The 19410-nt window shown below is 48.0% G+C and overlaps 1 protein-coding gene across 1 annotated transcript in view; it reads right to left on the bottom strand.

Annotated features, from left to right (window-relative positions):
* Window positions 1–19410, bottom strand: part of LOC138276088 (zinc finger protein 845-like) — an 82962-nt gene that overhangs the window by 27529 nt on the left and 36023 nt on the right. Inside the window, exon 2 of the mRNA XM_069219146.1 lies at window positions 11196–11278. The gene's annotated coding sequence lies outside the window, so the exon portion shown is untranslated. The remainder of the gene's footprint in view (window positions 1–11195; window positions 11279–19410) is intronic.

The following is a 19410-nucleotide window of genomic DNA, read 5'->3' as shown; positions in this document are numbered from 1 at the left end:
GATCCGGATCAATCTCTCCTGACGACAATTCAGCAACAAGCTCAAGAATTACAACAACTACGTAGTGAGAATGCTGCATTGCGACAGGCTTTGGCTTTCCGTAGTGGTGATGTTCCGACGCTCTCCGCCTCTACCCATCGTTTTTCTGGTGAGCCAACCCAACTGCGTGAGTTCCTTGATTCCTTAACAGTGTACTTCGCCTTCCGACCCACCCAATTCTCCCAGGACAGAACAAAAGTGGGTTATCTCATCAGTGCCTTATCCGGTCCTGCCTTGGCCTGGGCAACCCCGATGGTATCATCTAACGATCCGGTATTGTCGGACTATTCGGCCTTCGTGAATCGCTTCAAGCAGATGTTTAGTCGTCCAGGATTGGAGGCTTCAGCGGAAGAAGCCTTATGCGATATTCATCAAGGCTCACAAGATGTCCTTCAATACATAACACGCTTTCGTCAGCTAGCGGCAGAGACCACCTGGGTGGAACGTACTTTGGTGACTTTGTTTCGTAGAGGACTCAAAGAAGAAATAAAGGATGAACTAGTACATTCCACCAGAGTGGAAGATCTTCGTGGCCTGATGGATCAAGCCCTTTCCATCGAGTATCGCCTTCAGGAACGGAGAGCAGAGAAGAGAAAGGGTAGAGGGTCTTTCCAACCAAGCACTTCACGAGTTTTTCCGCATCGTTCTGAGGAACCTCGCCCTCCTGTCAGAGACATCGAAGGAGAACCCATGCAGGTGGATACAACTCGAGGCCCTCTCTCCGCTAGCGAGCGAGAAGATAGACGAAAGAAGGGGTTGTGTTTGTACTGCGGTTCTGCCGGCCACATGCTTCGTACCTGTCCAGTACGTCCTTCAAGGCCATCGGGAAACGCCGCTTCCCGTCCTCTGTAAGAAGGGAGGGGACGGGATTAGTAGCTATACCTTCCATCAGTTCCTTTAATGACAATACTACATCCTTGTTCATTGTACCAGTCATGTTACAATTACCTGATGGCCGTCAAGAGAAAACTATGGCACTACTAGATTGTGGAGCTAATGGAATTTATATGGATAAGAAGTGGGCCACTACTCAACAAGTTCCTACACAACCTAAGGAGATTCCCAAACAAGTACACACGGTGGACGGATCCTTAATATCATCGGGTCCAGTTGATACAACTACCGTGATGCTGAGTTTACAGATCGGTAACCATCAGGAACACATCTCCTTTGACCTTATAACTTCCCCCAATCATACCATCATTCTTGGAATCCCGTGGTTCATCAGACATAATCCATATGTTAACTGGGCTACCAGGACGGTTTCCTTGTCTTCACAGTTCTGTCACGAGCACTGTTTTGCTTCTGACAAGTATTGGTCACCCAAGAGATCAATAATCACGGAAGGTACTACCGGTTCCACCATTAATACAGTCCAAGGAGTTCCTGAACACTATTTGGAGTTTCAAGACGTATTCCAAAAACCCTCCAGACTAGTGTTACCTCCACATCGAGATTACGATTGTGCTATTCCCTTGGAACCTGGCACTATCGTTCCTTTTGGAAGGATGTATTCCCTCACGGAAACTGAAAAGGAAGTACTAAAGGAGTACTTGGAAGAAAATATTCAAAGTGGTCTTATTGTTCCATCGTCTTCTCCGGCCGGGGCTCCTCTCTTTTTCGTACCCAAGAAGACAAAGGATCTTCGCCCTTGCCTGGATTTTAGAGGCCTGAATAAGATAACTATTAAGGATCGATATCCTTTGCCTCTCATCAGGGACATTTTAGAGGCCGTCAGAGGGGCCCAACGGTTTACCAAACTAGATCTACGGGGAGCCTACCACCTCTTACGCATTAAAGAAGGAGATGAGTGGAAAACGGCCTTTAGGACTCCATTTGGTCACTTTGAATACAGAGTAATGCCCTTTGGTCTTACTAATGCCCCCGCAATCTTTCAGAGATTTATGGACTCAGTGTTTTCTGATCTCCTGAATCAGACAGTTGTAATCTACCTAGATGATATTCTTATTTATTCTAGAAATCCCGAACTCCATTCTTTCCATGTGAAACAAGTCCTTCAACGACTCCAGGCACATCAACTATTTTGCAAACCCGAGAAGTGTGAGTTTGACAAGACGGAAGTCAAATATCTGGGTTATCATTTAAGTCCCACAGGTGTAGCTATGGATCAAGAAAAAGTACAAGCTATTCTAGATTGGCCTTCTCCATCTTCTATTAAAGAAACACAATGTTTTCTAGGATTAGCGAACTTCTATCGGCAATTCATCTCAGACTTTGCAAAACAAACTAGCCATATAACTCACACTTTAAAGAAGGAAAGTCTAACTAAAGGGTTTGTCTGGACTAAAGCTGCCGAAACAGCCTTTCAGGATTTAAAGAAAGCATTCACGCAAGCTCCCATTTTAAGACATCCAGATACCAACAAACAATTTATTGTTGTCACCGATGCTTCTGAAAAGGCCATTGGAGCTGTCCTACTCCAACAACAGAAGGATGATGGGCTTGAACATCCTGTTTTCTATCTGTCTCATATACTCTCTATTGCAGAACAACATTACTCAGTACTAGAAAGAGAATTGTTGGCTCTGAAAACAGCTTGTATAGAATGGAGACAATTTCTGATGGGTTCCAAGGAACGCTTTGAAGTGAGAACAGACCATCGAAACTTACAATGCTTACGAAATTTCGTATGCCAAAATAGTCGTCAAGCTCGTTGGGCCTTCTTCTTCAGCCAGTATGATTTCTACATTACATATATTCCTGGCTCCCAAAACATTCTGGCTGATGCTCTGTCGCGTCGTTATCCAGATTGTTCTCCTGCCCCAGCTCAACATCTACTGGAACCTAATAAGATCATTGGGGTAGCTCAGTCTTTTCTGGAGGAGGTACAACTAGAATACTCCAATCTATCTGATGACGAAGTAGAGAACTTAAGGCCTCTATTACATAAGAGACAAGGATACTATTATTATCAAGATCTGTTATTCATCCCTACTAACAGAGTTAGAGAAAAAGCATTACAAATGTGTCATGATTCACCGGTTGCGGGTCATAGAGGCATCAAGGCCACACAAGAACTGCTATCACGATTTTTCTGGTGGCCTACTTGGAAACTGGATATTGAAACATACGTTCAGGCGTGTCCCACATGCGCTCAAGTCAAGATTCCCCGAACCAGACCTGCAGGATTACTCCAGCCCTTGCCGGTTCCGCCAACTCCATGGCACACCATCTCTACTGATTTTATGTGTTCGTTACCACCTTCAGCAGGAAACCGGGTAATCATGGTCACTGTGGACTCTTTTACTAAGATGGCTCATTTCACTGCTCTGAAAAAGCTACCTACATCCCAAGAACTAAGCCAGATATTCATCGACCACATCTTCCGTCTTCATGGACTTCCTCATACCATTATATCTGATAGAGGACCTCAGTACATTTCCCGGTTTTGGAGGTATTTTTGTAAGACACTTAATATCAATAGAGCTCTGTCATCGGGCTTCCATCCTCAGACCAATGGACAGACAGAGCGTCTGAATCAAGGCCTAGAACAATACCTTCGTTGTTTTTGCAACTCTACTCAAAACAACTGGAACACTTATCTTCCTATTGCTGAATTCTCTTACAATAATTCAGTCCATAGTGCCTCCAAGACCACTCCTTTTTTCTGTTCTTATGGTTTTCATCCTACCTCTTTCCCTACTTCTTCTCGGTCTCCCACTCCCTTGCCCGCTATTACTTATTTTTCCAAACGCCTTCTACAAATCCATAGATTGATTCGATCCAATCTTTTACACACCAAACGATATATGAAGAAAGTAGCAGACAAAAAACGTAGGACCACTCCGGACTACCATCCACAAGATAAAGTTTGGCTTTCTTCTAAATTCTTACCCTCACGTCTCTCTCAGAACAAGTTCACACCTCGCTACTACGGGCCTTTCCATATTCTCCAGTTGCTTAATCCTGTCACTGTCCGTCTTCACTTGCCTCACACGTGGAAGATTCATCCAGTCTTCCATGTCTCCCAACTCAAAACTTATGTGCCTGATCCTTATTCTCGTCAGTTTTCCTGTCCTCCTCCTGTCTTAGTGGATGATGTTCCTGAATATGAGGTTCAGGAAATTTGTGACTCTCGACTTTTTCACAAACGTCTGCAGTATCTGATTCATTGGAAGGGTTATCCTCTCAGTGAATGTTCTTGGGAAGATGCATCTTCTGTTCATGCTCCTCTTCTGATCCAGCGCTTTCACCGTTTATTTCCTTTCAAACCAGGGCCTTCGGGAGGGGGGCCTACTGTCGCGCCGCACCGCGCGGCGCGAACCGAGCGTTCGGCACAAGCCGCGCGTTCGGCTCGGGCAGCGCTTCGCGTCCTTAAGACGCGGCGCGCCCGAGCCTTTCCTGCACCGTACGAGGCCCCAGAGCTTACTTGGGGCCTCGCTCTGTTCTCTCTCTCCGTTCTGTTAGGGTCTCCTGACCCCTCTTACCTGTTGTGGCTCCTTTCTTCTTTCTTCTGTCTTCTTTCTTTTTGGGTCTGTTTTTGCACTTTCCTTTACGTCTTTTCCCCTTCCCAGGTTACCCTTGTCTTCCCAGCATTCCTCCTTCCCTATTCTCTATGGTTTCTATTCTATTCTATTCTATCTACTTTTCCCTATCCAAGATGATGTCCTTTTTCTTCCTGTGGGTCACTTCCTGTTTTGTGGTATTTAAGGGTGGTTTTTTCTTCTCTTCATTGCGCTGCAACACTCTCTGTTTAGATGGTGTCCTCGCTCCTGATTTCCTAGCCTTTGGTTCTGGAATTCGCCATTTCTGTGTTATTAACGTCAGTTCTTTTTGATTCCTGTTCCTCTGTTCTTGTTTCAGGAATCCTCTGTGAATCTTCTCTTGGAGGTTTTTTCCCCTTCTTCTGAAGGGGTTTTTTCCCTCTGGCGCTACTTTCTTTAGGTCACGGTCTGTTCTTGGCGTTCCATTGCCTACGGCACCGTGGCTACCAGAAAGAGTCGCCCCTTTTTGGGCCAAAGCCGAACCCTCAAGATTCACGCCTCGAGATCTGCAAACTCCAGGCGCAAGCAGCACGTGAGTCGTGACAGGAGTCCCCTTAGGGTGCTCCATATCAATCGCCTAAAACCCTACTATGACACCCTGCTCATGGCAACAGATGAGGGACAGGAAGAAGAGAGTGACCCTCTCCCTGATCTCTTCTCTTCCACAGAAGAGGATGCTCTAATGGAAGGTGTAGTTTTGGCAGAGTGTCTTACTGCTGAGCAGAAAGACAACTGCATAAATCTCCTAGGTCTGTTTTCTGAACTCTTTTCTACTGTACCAGGCACCACTTCTTGGTGTGAGCACACTATAGATACTGGAGACAGCATGCTTGTCAAAAGTAAAATCTATAGGCAGCCTGACCATGTCAGAGACTGCATAAAGCAAGAAGTTCAGAAAATGCTTGAACTGGGAGTGGTTGAACACTGTGAAGGTCCATGGGCCTCTCCTGTGGTGCTTGTACCAAAGCCTCACTCAAAAGATGGAAAAAGGGAGATGAGGTTTTGTGTAGATGACAGAAGTCTCAACCAGGTAACAAAAACTGATGCTCACCCCATGCCCAGGGCAGATGAGCTCATAGATACACTGGCATCTGCCAAGTATCTAAGCACCTTTGATTTGACTGCAGGGTATTGGCAGATCAAATTATCAGAGGATGCTAAAGCAAAAACTGCATTTTCGACTATTGGAGGGCACTACCAATTCACAGTAATGCCCTTTGGTTTGAAAAATCCACCTGCCACTTTTCAGAGGTTGGTGAATACAGTCCTGCAAGGGTTGGAGGCTTTTAGTGCAGCATATCTGGACGATATAGCTGTCTTTAGCTCCACTTGGGATGATCACTTGGTCCACCTGTGGAAAGTTTTGGAGGCCCTGCAAAAGGCAGGCCTCACTATCAAGGCTTCAAAGTGCTAGATAGGGCAGGGGAAAGTGGTTTATCTGGGACACCTGGTAGGTGGAGAACAGATTGCACCACTTCAGGGGAAAATCCAGACAATCATGGATTGGGTTCCCCCTACAACTCAGACCCAGGTGAGAGCCTTCCTAGGCCTCACTGGGTATTACAGGAGATTCATTAAAAACTATGGCTCCATTGCAGCCCCACTTAATGATCTCACTTCCAAGAAGATGCCTAAAAAGGTATTGTGGACAGCTAGCTGTCAGAAAGCTTTTGAGGAGCTCAAACAGGCCATGTGCACTGCACCTGTCCTACAAAGCCTATGTTACTCCAAGAAATTCATTGTTCAAACTGATGCATCTGAATTAGGGGTAGGGGCAGTCTTATCACAACTCAATTCTGAGGGACAGGATCAACCTGTTGCTTTTATCAGCAGGAGGTTGACCCCTAGAGAAAAGCGTTGGTCTGCCATTGAGAGGGAGGCCTTTGCTGTGGTCTGGGCACTGAAGAAGTTGAGGCCATACCTGTTTGGCACTCACTTCATTGTTCAGACAGACCACAAACCTCTACTTTGGCTAAAACAAATGAAAGGTGAAAACCCTAAATTGTTGAGGTGGTCCATATCTCTACAGGGAATGGACTATACAGTGGAACGTAGACCTGGGAGTACCTACTCCAATGCAGATGGACTCTCCAGATATTTCCAATTAGACAATGAAGACTCATCAGGTCATGGCTAGTCTTATTGTCCTTCGTTTGGGGAAGGGTTGTGTAGGAAGTACCATCTTGCCTGGCATCTTACACTAAAACAACATATATACAGTGAAATATGGGGGTATGTGTCACTGGGACCCTGCCAGCCAGGGCCCCAGTGCTCATAAGTGTGCCCTGTATGTGTTCCCTGTGTGATGACGGTCTCACTGAGTCTCTGCTAACCAGAACCTCAGTGGTTATGCTCTCTCTGCTTTCCAAATTGTCACTAACAGGCTAGTGACCAATTTCACCAATTCACAGTGGCATCCTGAAACACCCTTATAATTCCCTAGTATATGGTACTGAGGTACCCAGGGTATTGGGGTTCCAGGAGATCCCTATGGGCTGCAGCATTTCTTTTGCCACCCATAGGGAGCTCTGACAATTCTTACACAGGTCTGCCAGTGCAGCCTGAGTGAAATAACGTCCACGTTATTTCACAGCCATTTACCACTGCACATAAGTAACTTATAAGTCACCTATATGTCTAACCTTCACCTGGTGAAGGTTGGGTGCAAAGTTACTTAGTGTGTGGGCACCCTGGCACTAGCCAAGGTGCCCCCACATTGTTCAGGGCCAATTCCCCGAACTTTGTGAGTGCGGGGACACCATTTCACGTGTGCACTATACATAGGTCACTACCTATGTATAGCCTCACAATGGTAACTCTGAACATGGCCATGTAACATGTCTAAGATCATGGAATTGTCACCCCAATGCCATTCTGGCATTGGGGAGACCATTCCATGATCCCCCGGGTCTCTAGCACAGAACCCAGGTACTGCCAAACTGCCTTTCCCGGGGTTTCACTGCAGCTGCTGCTGCTGCCGCAAACCCCTCAGACAGGTTTCTGCCCTCCTGGGGTCCAGCCAGGCCTGGCCCAGGAAGGCAGAACAAAGGAATTCCTCAGAGAGAGGGTGTTACACCCTCTCCCCTTGGAAATAGGTGTCAGGGCTGGGGAGGAGTAGCCTCCCCCAGCCTCTGGAAATGCTCTGATGGGCACAGATGGTGCCCATCTCTGCATAAGCCAGTCTACACCGGTTCAGGGATCCCCCAGCCCTGCTCTGGCGCGAAACTGGACAAAGGAAAGGGGTGTGACCACTCCCCTGACCTGCACCTCCCAGGGGAGGTGCCCAGAGCTCCTCCTGCGTGCCCCAGATGTAGGAAGGTACCATCTTGCCTGGCATCTTAACCCCATATTTCACTGTATATATGTTGTTTTAGTGTATGTGTCACTGGGACCCTGCCAGCCAGGGCCCCAGTGCTCACAAGTGTGCCCTGTATGTGTTCCCTGTGTGATGACTAACTCACTGAGGCTCTGCTAACCAGAACCTCAGTGGTTATGCTCTCTCTTTCCTTTCCAAATTGTCACTAACAGGCTAGTGACCAATTTCACCAATTCACATTGGCATACTGGAACACCCTTATAATTCCCTAGTATATGGTACTGAGGTACCCAGGGTATTGGGGTTCCAGGAGATCCCTATGGGCTGCAGCATTTCTTTTGCCACCCATAGGGAGCTCTGACAATTCTTACACAGGCCTGCCACTGCAGCCTGAGTGAAATAACGTGCACGTTATTTCACAGCCATTTACAACTGCACTTAAGTAACTTATAAGTCACCTATATGACTAACCTTTCCCTGGTAAAGGTGGGTGCTAAGTTACTTAGTGTGTGGGCACCCTGGCACTAGCCAAGGTGCCCCAACATTGTTCAGGGCATATTCCCCGGACTTTGTGAGTGCGGGGATACCATTAAACGTGTGCACTATACATAGGTCACTACCTATGTATAGCGTCACAAATAGTAACTCCGAACATGGCCATGTAACATGTCTAAGATCATGGAATTGTCACCCCAATGCCATTTTGGCATTGGGGAGACATTTCCATGATCCCCCGAGTCTCTAGCAGAGACCCGGGTACTGCCAAACTACCTTTCCCGGGGTTTCACTGCAGCTGCTGCTGCTGCCAACCCCTCAGACAGGTTTCTGCCCTCCTGGGGTCCAGCCAGGCTTGGCCCAGGAAGGCAGAACAAAGGACTTCCTCAGAGAAAGGGTGTTACACCCTCTCCCTTTGGAAAAAAGTGTCAGTGCTGGGGAGGAATAGCCTCCCCAGCCTCTGGAAATGCTTTGATGGGCACAGATGGTGCCCATCTCTGCATAAGCCAGTCTACACCGGTTCAGGGATCCCCCAGCCCTGCTCTGGCGCGAAACTGGACAAAGGAAAAGGGAGTGACCACTCCCCTGACCTGCACCTCCCAGGGGAGGTGCCCATAGCTCCTCCAGTGTGCTCCATACCTCTGCCATCTTGGAAACAGAGGTGCTGCTGGCATACTGGACTGCTCTGAGTGGCCAGGGCCAGCAGGTGACGTCAGAGACTCCTTCTGATAGGCTCTTACCTGTGTTGCTAGCCTATCCTCCTTCCTAGGTAGCCAAATCTCCTTTTCTGGCTATTTAGGGTCTCTGCTTTGGGGAATTCTTTAGATAACGAATGCAAGTGCTCATCCGAGTTCCTCTGCATCTCTCTCTTCACCTTCTGCCAAAGGATCGACCGTTGACTGCTCAGGACGCCTGCAAAACTGCAACAAAGTAGCAAAGACGACTACTGCAACCTTGTATCGCTGATCCTGTCGCCTTCTCAACTGTTTTCCTGGTGGTGCATGCTGTGGGGGTAGCCTGCCTCCTCTCTGCACTAGGAGCTCTGAAGAAATCTCCCGTGGGTCGACGGAATCTTCCCCCTGCAACTGCAGGCACCAAAAGACTGCATCACCGGTCATCTAGGGCCCCTCTCAGCACGACGAGCGTGGTCCCTTGAACTCAGCAACTCTGTCCAAGTGACTCCCACAGTCCAGTGACTCTTCAGTCCAAGTTTGGTGGAGGTAAGTCATTGCCTCCCCACGCTAGACTGCATTGCTGGGTACCACGTGATTTGCAGCTGCTCCGGCTCCTGTGCCCTCTTCCAGGATTTCCTTCGTGCACAGCCAAGCCTGGGTCCCCGACACTCTAACCTGCAGTGCACAACCTCCTGAGTTGTCCTTTGGCGTCGTGGGACTCCCTTTTGTGTCTTCAGGTGAGCTCCGGTTCACTCCTCTTCATAGTGCCTGTTCCGGCACTTCTGCGGGTGCTGCCTGCTTCTGTGAGGGCTCCCTGTCTTGCTGGGCGCCCCCTCTGTCTCCTCACGCAAGTGGCGACATCCTGGTCCCTCCTGGGCCACAGCAGCATCCAAAAACCCTAACCGCGACCCTTGCAGCTAACAAGGCTTGTTTGCGGTCTTTCTGTGTGGGAACACCTCTGCAAGCTTCTTCACAACGTGGGACATCCATCCTCCAAAGGTTGAAGTTTCTAGCCCTCTTCGTTCTTGCAGAATCCACAGCTTCTACCATCCGGTGGCAGCTTCTTTGCACCCTCAGCTGGCATTTCCTCGGCATCTGCCCAATCTCGACTTTGTCGCGCCTCTTGGACTTGGTCCCCTTGTTCCACAGGTACTCTCGTCCGGAAATCCACTTTGGTTGCATTGCTGGTGTTGGTCTTCCTTGCAGAATTCCCCTATCACGACTTCTGTGCTCTCTGGGGAATATAGGTGCACTTTACACCTACTTTTCAGGGTCTTGGGGTGGGCTATTTTTCTAACCCTCACTGTTTTCTTACAGTCCCAGCGACCCTCTACGAGTTCACATAGGTTTGGGGTCCATACGTTATTCCCATTCCACTTTTGGAGTATATGGTTTGTGTTGCCCCTATACCTATGTGCTCCTATTGCAATCTACTATAACTTTACACTGCTTGCATTACTTCCTTTTGCTATTACTGCATATTTTTGGTATTGTGTACATATATCTTGTGTATATTTGGCATCCTCATACTGAGGGTATTCACTGAGATACTTTTGGCATATTGTCATAAAAATAAAGTACCTTTATTTTAAGTATATCTGTGTATTGTGTTTTCTTATGATATTGTGCATATGACACCAGTGGTATAGTGGGAGCTTTGCATGTCTCCTAGTTCAGCCTAAGCTGCTCTGCTATAGCTACTTTCTATCAGCCTAAGCTGCTCGAAACACCTCTTCTACACTAATAAGGGATAACTGGACCTGGTACAGAGTGTAAGTACACCTTGGTACCCAGTACAAGCCAGGCCAGCCTCCTACACTAATGCAATATGTGTTCCATCAGTCGCCCCCATTATGTTGGGGATATGTCCCATTGCATAGAACTCAGCCTTCACTGTGGCCAAATACATTGTAGCTACACATGTGTTTAATCGAGGCAAACAAAACTCTTGTCAGCACTATTGAGAACATTGGCTGGGACATTCCTGCTGCCAAGCCCACTGTGGCTTGGAAAGAACCAGTTGCCAGGAAATGGAGCACAGATAGAACTTGCACAAGAGGGAAGATCCCAGTGGGGTGACCGATAGCACATATCAGGTCAGGCTCCAATGGGCCACAGAGCTCTGTGACTGTGGCCCTGTCCAGTCTATAGGTGAGGATAATGTACCTGTCCTCCAGTATTGCCAAGTCCACCAGGGGTCTGTACATGGAGGTATGTTCCATCTCCTATTCATCTGCAGCGGTAGCAATCTATGGGGCAAAAGAGTGAGGAGACGGTCACAAACTGAACAATGAGGCTTCAATAGAACACTGCATGCTGTTAATTTGTAATTTGTCAGTGTGAATTGTCCAGTGTGTCCAAATTTAAACAGTGGCACACCAATTATCCAGGGTTTGCCCCCCAACCCTGAAATGGCATCCGCCTGTCCTGTGTGGAGGGACAGGTGGAAGTGAGGTAATTCCACTGATGTTGTGCGCCGTTGCGGGAGGCGTTCGGGAACCGCTGTGCAACTCCTCATGGGATAACATTGGGCCCTATGGGTTACAGTGGCTAATAGTGATCCACGCTGGCGGTGACGGTATGCACTGCCATGGACGTGACCACCATTTTATATCATATTCCTCACTTGCTACCTGATCTTCAACAGGAGAGGACCTACATTGGTCGTGCAGCGGTGGGATAAGTACTTGCAACTACTTACCACTTTGTCATTTGGTACATTTCATAAGAGAAAAATATACAAAACAAGTTCAGTGTATGTACACCTAACCCAAAAGTTTTGATTTTCTTCTCTTACTCTATTGCTAAGTGCTGAAAAGTACCTCTAAACTTTCAAAAAGTTTCTAAAAAGTTGAAAAAGTTTTTTTTCTGTTTCCTTAAAAAGTCCTGAAACTTTTCCTTTCTTTTATCTGTCCCTAAACCTTTTTCTATCATGTCTGGTACAGGTCCTACTCTTGATCTGGCCAGCACTGCTTATGATAACCTTAGCTGGAAAGGGTTGAGGAGTCTCTGCATTGATAGAGGTTTAGGGGTAGGGAAGAATCCCTCTAGAGAATTGTTAAATAACATGCTCAATGAAAATGATAAGGCCTTAGCTGGCACATCAGTTGAGAAGTTAGGAGATGGTTCACAATCTGATTCTGGGGCACCCCCAGTAACAATGTTAGATGGTATCCTTCCCAACTTGCCCCTTAGCAGACCACCTAGCATAACTGGTACTAATGTGAGCTCTCATCACAGTAGGGATGTCATTCCTGCAGGCCAGGTTGTTAGGGTGCCAACTGTTAGGGACAATTCTCCCTCTGTTCATTCACACCATTCTTCTGTGTCAAAGCATGCCCCACCCACCCACCCTGATGACAGAATTTTAGAAAGGGAGCTCAATAGATTGAGAGTGGAAGAGTCCAGGCTGAAGCTTAAACAGCAACAGCTGGCTCTAGACAGGAAATCCCTAGACTTAGAAAAAGAAAGACAGAGGTTGGGGTTAGGACCTCATGGTGGCAGCAGCAGTATTACAGATAGTAATCCTCTGAAAGAGCATGAGTCTAGGAATCTGCATAAGATAGTTCCCCCTTACAAGGAGGGGGATGACATTAACAAGTGGTTTGCTGCACTTGAGAGGGCCTGTGTTGTACAGGGGGTCCCTCAAAGGAAGTGGGCTGCTATCCTATGGCTATCTTTCAGTAGAAAGGGTAGGGATAGGCTCCTTACTGCGAAGGAAAGTGATGCCAATAATTTTACAGTTTTGAAGAATGCACTCTTGGATGAATTTGGCATAACCACTGAACAATACAGGATTAAGTTCAGAGAAACCAGAAAAGAGTCCTCACAAGACTGGGTAGACTTTGTTGACTATTCAGTGAAGGCCTTGGAGGGGTGGTTACATGGCAGTAACGTTTCTGACTATGAAAGCCTGTATAATCTGATCCTGAGAGAGCATATTCTGAATAACTGTGTGTCTGATTTGTTACACCAATATCTAGTGGACTCAGATCTGATCTCTCCCCAAGAATTGGGAAAGAAGGCAGACAAATGGGTCAGAACAAGAGTGTAAGGAAATGCCTCCTTGGCATGGTTGCCCCCTGACTTTTTGCCTTTGCTGATGCTATGTTTACAATTGAAAGTGTGCTGAGGCCTGCTAACCAGGCCCCAGCACCAGTGTTCTTTCCCTAACCTGTACTTTTGTGTCCACAATTGGCAGACCCTGGCATCCAGATAAGTCCCTTGTAACTGGTACTTCTAGTACCAAGGGCCCTGATGCCAAGGAAGGTCTCTAAGGGCTGCAGCATGTCTTATGCCACCCTGGAGACCTCTCACTCAGCACAGACACACTGCTTGCCAGCTTGTGTGTGCTAGTGAGGACAAAACGAGTAAGTCGACATGGCACTCCCCTCAGGGTGCCATGCCAGCCTCTCACTGCCTATGCAGTATAGGTAAGACACCCCTCTAGCAGGCCTTACAGCCCTAAGGCAGGGTGCACTATACCATAGGTGAGGGTACCAGTGCATGAGCATGGTACCCCTACAGTGTCTAAACAAAACCTTAGACATTGTAAGTGCAGGGTAGCCATAAGAGTATATGGTCTGGGAGTTTGTCAAACACGAACTCCACAGCACCATAATGGCTACACTGAAAACTGGGAAGTTTGGTATCAAACTTCTCAGCACAATAAATGCACACTGATGCCAGTGTACATTTTATTGTAAAATACACCCCAGAGGGCACCTTAGAGGTGCCCCCTGAAACTTAACCGACTGTCTGTGTAGGCTGACTAGTTCCAGCAGCCTGCCACACCAGAGACATGTTGCTGGCCCCATGGGGAGAGTGCCTTTGTCACTCTGAGGCCAGTAACAAAGCCTGCACTGGGTGGAGATGCTAACACCTCCCCCAGGCAGGAGCTGTGACACCTGGCGGTGAGCCTCAAAGGCTCACCCCTTTGTCACAGCCCAGCAGGGCACTCCAGCTTAGTGGAGTTGCCCGCCCCCTCCGGCCACGGCCCCCACTTTTGGCGGCAAGGCTGGAGGGAACAAAGAAAGCAACAAGGAGGAGTCACTGGCCAGTCAGGACAGCCCCTAAGGTGTCCTGAGCTGAAGTGACTCTAACTTTTAGAAATCCTCCATCTTGCAGATGGAGGATTCCCCCAATAGGGTTAGGATTGTGACCCCCTCCCCTTGGGAGGAGGCACAAAGAGGGTGTACCCACCCTCAGGGCTAGTAGCCATTGGCTACTAACCCCCCAGACCTAAACACGCCCTTAAATTTAGTATTTAAGGGCTACCCTGAACCCTAGAAAATTAGATTCCTGCAACTACAAGAAGAAGGACTGCCTAGCTGAAAACCCCTGCAGAGGAAGACCAGAAGACGACAACTGCCTTGGCTCCAGAAACTCACCGGCCTGTCTCCTGCCTTCCAAAGATCCTGCTCCAGCGACGCCTTCCAAAGGGACCAGCGACCTCGACATCCTCTGAGGACTGCCCCTGCTTCGAAAAGACAAGAAACTCCCGAGGACAGCGGACCTGCTCCAAGAAAGGCTGCAACTTTGTTTCCAGCAGCTTTGAAAGAACCCTGCAAGCTCCCCGCAAGAAGCGTGAGACTTGCCACACTGCACCCGGCGACCCCGACTCGGCTGGTGGAGATCCAACACCTCAGGAGGGACCCCAGGACTACTCTAAGACTGTGAGTACAAAAACCTGTCCCCCCTGAGCCCCCACAGCGCCGCCTGCAGAGGGAATCCCGAGGCTTCCCCTGACCGCGACTCTTTGAATCCTAAGTCCCGACACCGGGGAGAGACCCTGCACCCGCAGCCCCCAGGACCTGAAGGACCGGACTTTCACTGGAGAAGTGACCCCCAGGAGTCCCTCTCCCTTGCCCAAGTGGAGGTTTCCCCGAGGAACCCCCCCCTTGCCTGCCTGCAGCGCTGAAGAGATCCCGAGATCTCTCATAGACTAACATTGCGAACCCGACGCTTGTTTCTACACTGCACCCGGCCGCCCCCGCGCCGCTGAGGGTGAAATTTCTGTGTGGGCTTGTGTCCCCCCCGGTGCCCTACAAAACCCCCCTGGTCTGCCCTCCGAAGACGCGGGTACTTACCTGCAAGCAGACCGGAACCGGGGCACCCCCTTCTCTCCATTCTAGCCTATGCGTTTTGGGCACCACTTTGAACTCTGCACCTGACCGGCCCTGAGCTGCTGGTGTGGTGACTTTGGGGTTGCTCTGAACCCCCAACGGTGGGCTACCTTGGACCAAGAACTGAACCCTGTAAGTGTCTTACTTACCTGGTAAAACTAACAAAAACTTACCTCCCCCAGGAACTGTGAAAATTGCACTGTGTCCACTTTTAAAGTAGCTATTTGTCAATAACTTGAAAAGTATACATGCAATTGAAATGATTCAAAGTTCCTAATGTACTTACCTGCAATACCTTTCAAACAAGATATTACATGTTAAATTTGAACCTGTGGTTCTTAAAATAAACTAAGAAAAGATATTTTTCTATAACAAAACCTATTGGCTGGATTTGTCTCTGAGTGTGTGTACCTCATTTATTGTCTATGTGTATGTACAACAAATGCTTAACACTACTCCTTGGATAAGCCTACTGCTCGACCACACTACCACAAAATAGAGCATTAGTATTATCTCTTTTTACCACTATTTTACCTCTAAGGGGAACCCTTGGATTCTGTGCATGCTATTCCTTACTTTGAAATAGCACATACAGAGCCAACTTCCTACATTGGTGGATCAGCGGTGGGGTACAAGACTTTGCATTTGCTGGACTACTCAGCCAATACCTGATCACACGACAAATTCCAAAATTGTCATTAGAAATTGATTTTTGCAATTTGAAAAGTTTTCTAAATTCTTAAAAGTCCTGCTAGGGCCTTGTGTTAGATCCTGTTTAGCATTTCTTTTAGAGTTTAAAAAGTTTGTAAAAGTTTGAATTAGATTCTAGAACCAGTTGTAGATTCTTAAAAAGTATTCCAACTTTTAGAAGCAAAATGTCTAGCACAGATGTGACTGTGGTGGAACTCGACACCACACCTTACCTCCATCTTAAGATGAGGGAGCTAAGGTCACTCTGTAAAATAAAGAAAATAACAATGGGCCCCAAACCTACCAAAATACAGCTCCAGGAGCTTTTGGCAGAGTTTGAAAAGGCCAACCCCTCTGAGGGTGGCAACTCAGAGGAAGAGGATAGTGACTTGGAGGACAATTCCCCCCTACCAGTCCTATCTAGGGAGAACAGGGTCCCTCAAACCCTGACTCCAAAAATAATAGTCAGAGATGCTGGTTCCCTCACAGGAGAGACCAACACCTCTGAAATCACTGAGGACAACTCCAGTGAAGAGGACATCCAGTTAGCCAGGATGGCCAAAAGATTGGCTTTGGAAAGACAGATCCTAGCCGTAGAGAGGGAAAGACAAGAGATGGGCCTAGGACCCATCAATGGTGGCAGCAACATAAATAGGGTCAGAGATTCTCCTGACATGTTGAAAATCCCTAAAGGGATTGTAACTAAATATGAAGATGGTGATGACATCACCAAATGGTTCACAGCTTTTGAGAGGGCTTGTGTAACCAGAAAAGTGAACAAATCTCACTGGGGTGCTCTCCTTTGGGAAATGTTCACAGGAAAGTGTAGGGATAGACTCCTCACACTCTCTGGACAAGATGCAGAATCTTATGACCTCATGAAGGGTACCCTGATTGAGGGCTTTGGATTCTCCACTGAGGAGTATAGGATTAGATTCAGGGGGGCTCAAAAATCCTCGAGCCAGACCTGGGTTGACTTTGTAGACTACTCAGTGAAAACACTAGATGGTTGGATTCAAGGCAGTGGTGTAAGTAATTATGATGGGCTGTACAATTTATTTGTGAAAGAACACCTGTTAAGTAATTGTTTCAATGATAAACTGCATCAGCATCTGGTAGACCTAGGACCAATTTCTCCCCAAGAATTGGGAAAGAAGGCGGACCATTGGGTCAAGACAAGGGTGTCCAAGACTTCAACAGGGGGTGACCAAAAGAAAGGGGTCACAAAGACTCCCCAGGGGAAGAGTGATGAGACAACCAAAACTAAAAATAGTAAAGAGTCTTCTACAGGCCCCCAAAAACCTGCACAGGAGGGTGGGCCCAGAGCCTCTTCACAAAACAATGGGTACAAGGGTAAAAACTTTGATCCCAAAAAGGCCTGGTGTCATAGCTGTAAACAGCATGGACACCAAACTGGAGACAAGGCCTGTCCCAAGAAAGGTTCCACTCCAAACTCCCATCCAGGTAACACTGGTATGGCTAGTCTCCAAGTGGGATCAACAGTGTGCCCAGAGCAAATCAGGGTCCACACTGAAGCTACTCTAGTTTCTGAGGGTGGGGTGGATTTAGCCACACTAGCTGTCTGGCCGCCTAACATGCAAAAATACAGACAGCAACTCTTAATTAATGGGACTAGAATAGAGGGCCTGAGGGATACAGGTGCCAGTGTCACCATGGTGACAGAGAAACTGGTTTCCCCTGGCCAATACCTGACTGGAAAAACTTACACAGTCACCAACGCTGACAATCAGAGAAAAGTACATCCCATGGCAATGGTTACTTTAGAATGGGGAGGGGTCAATGGCCTGAAACAGGTGGTGGTCTCCTCAAATATCCCAGTGGACTGTCTGCTTGGAAATGACCTGGAGTCCTCAGCATGGGCTGAGGTAGAACTAAAAACCCATGCAGCAATGCTGGGTATCCCTGAACTGGTGTGTGTGAAAACAAGAGCACAGTGCAAGGCACAGGGTGAACAAGTAGAGCTGGAGTCTGGAAGAATGGCCCAGCCTACCAAGAGGAAAGGAAAGTCAGTTGGGAAACCAACTGCAACACAGCAAAAGAAAGGGAACCTCTCTTCTCAGGAAGAAGTTCTGCCCTCTGAGGGAACTGAGCCTTTGGAGCTTGAACCTTATCAGGTTGAGCTCTTAGGCCCAGGGGGACCCTCAAGGGAGGAGCTGTGTAAGGGACAAGAAACCTGTCCCTCTCTTGAAGGCCTTAGGCAGCAAGCTGCTGAAGAGTCCAAGGGCAAGAAAAATGGAACACATAGGGTCTATTGGGAAGATGGACTCCTGTACACTGAGGCCAGAGACCCCAAACCTGGTGCCACTAGGAGAGTGGTAGTGCCTCAGCTGTTCAGGAAGTTCATCCTAACATTGGCCCATGACATTCCCCTTGCTGGACATTTGGGACAAACCAAGACGTGGGAGAGGCTAGTCAACCACTTCTACTGGCCCAATATGTCCAACATGGTTAAGGAGTTTTGCCTCTCCTGCCCCACCTGTCAAGCCAGTGGTAAGACAGGTGGGCATCCAAAGGCCCCCCTCATTCCACTTCCAGTGGTGGGGGTTCCCTTTGAAAGAGTGGGTGTGGACATAGTTGGTCCACTAGAACCTCCCACAGCCTCAGGAAATATGTATATCCTGGTAGTAGTGGATCATGCTACCAGGTATCCTGAAGCTATTCCCCTTAGGTCGACTACTGCCCCTGCAGTAGCCAAGGCCCTCATTGGTATCTTTACCAGAGTGGGTTTCCCTAAGGAGGTGGTGTCTGACAGAGGTACCAACTTCATGTCAGCATACCTAAAACACATGTGGAATGAGTGTGGAGTGACTTACAAATTCACTACACCATACCATCCACAAACTAATGGCTTGGTTGAGAGATTCAACAAGACATTAAAAGGCATGATCATGGGGCTCCCAGAAAAACTCAAAAGGAGATGGGATGTCCTCTTGCCATGTCTGCTTTTCGCTTACAGAGAGGTGCCACAGAAGGGAGTAGGATTCTCACCCTTTGAACTTCTGTTTGGTCATCCGGTAAGGGGACCACTTGCCCTTGTTAAAGAAGGCTGGGAGAGACCTCTCCATGAGCCTAAACAGGACATAGTGGACTATGTACTTGGCCTTCGCTCTAGAATGGCAGAGTACATGGAAAAGGCAACCAAAAACCTTGAGGCCAGCCAACAGCTCCAGAAGTTTTGGTATGACCAAAAGGCTGCACTGGTTGAGTTCCAACCAGGGCAGAAAGTCTGGGTTCTGGAGCCTGTGGCTCCCAGGGCACTCCAGGACAAATGGAGTGGCCCTTACCCAGTGCTAGAAAGGAAGAGTCAGGTCACCTACCTGGTGGACCTGGGCACAAGCAGGAGCCCCAAGAGGGTGATCCATGTGAACCGCCTTAAGCTCTTCCATGACAGGGCTGATGTGAATCTGTTGATGGTAACAGATGAGGATCAGGAGGCAGAGAGTGAACCTCTCCCTGATCTTCTGTCATCAGACCCAAAAGATGGCTCAGTAGATGGAGTGATCTACTCAGACACCCTCTCTGGCCAACAGCAAGCTGATTGTAGG

Source organism: Pleurodeles waltl, unplaced genomic scaffold, assembly GCF_031143425.1.
Source record: "Pleurodeles waltl isolate 20211129_DDA unplaced genomic scaffold, aPleWal1.hap1.20221129 scaffold_37, whole genome shotgun sequence".
Lineage (NCBI taxonomy): Eukaryota > Metazoa > Chordata > Amphibia > Caudata > Salamandridae > Pleurodeles > Pleurodeles waltl.
The sequence above is the reverse complement of the archived record's forward strand: the minus strand, read 5'-3'. Positions and strand labels throughout refer to the sequence as shown.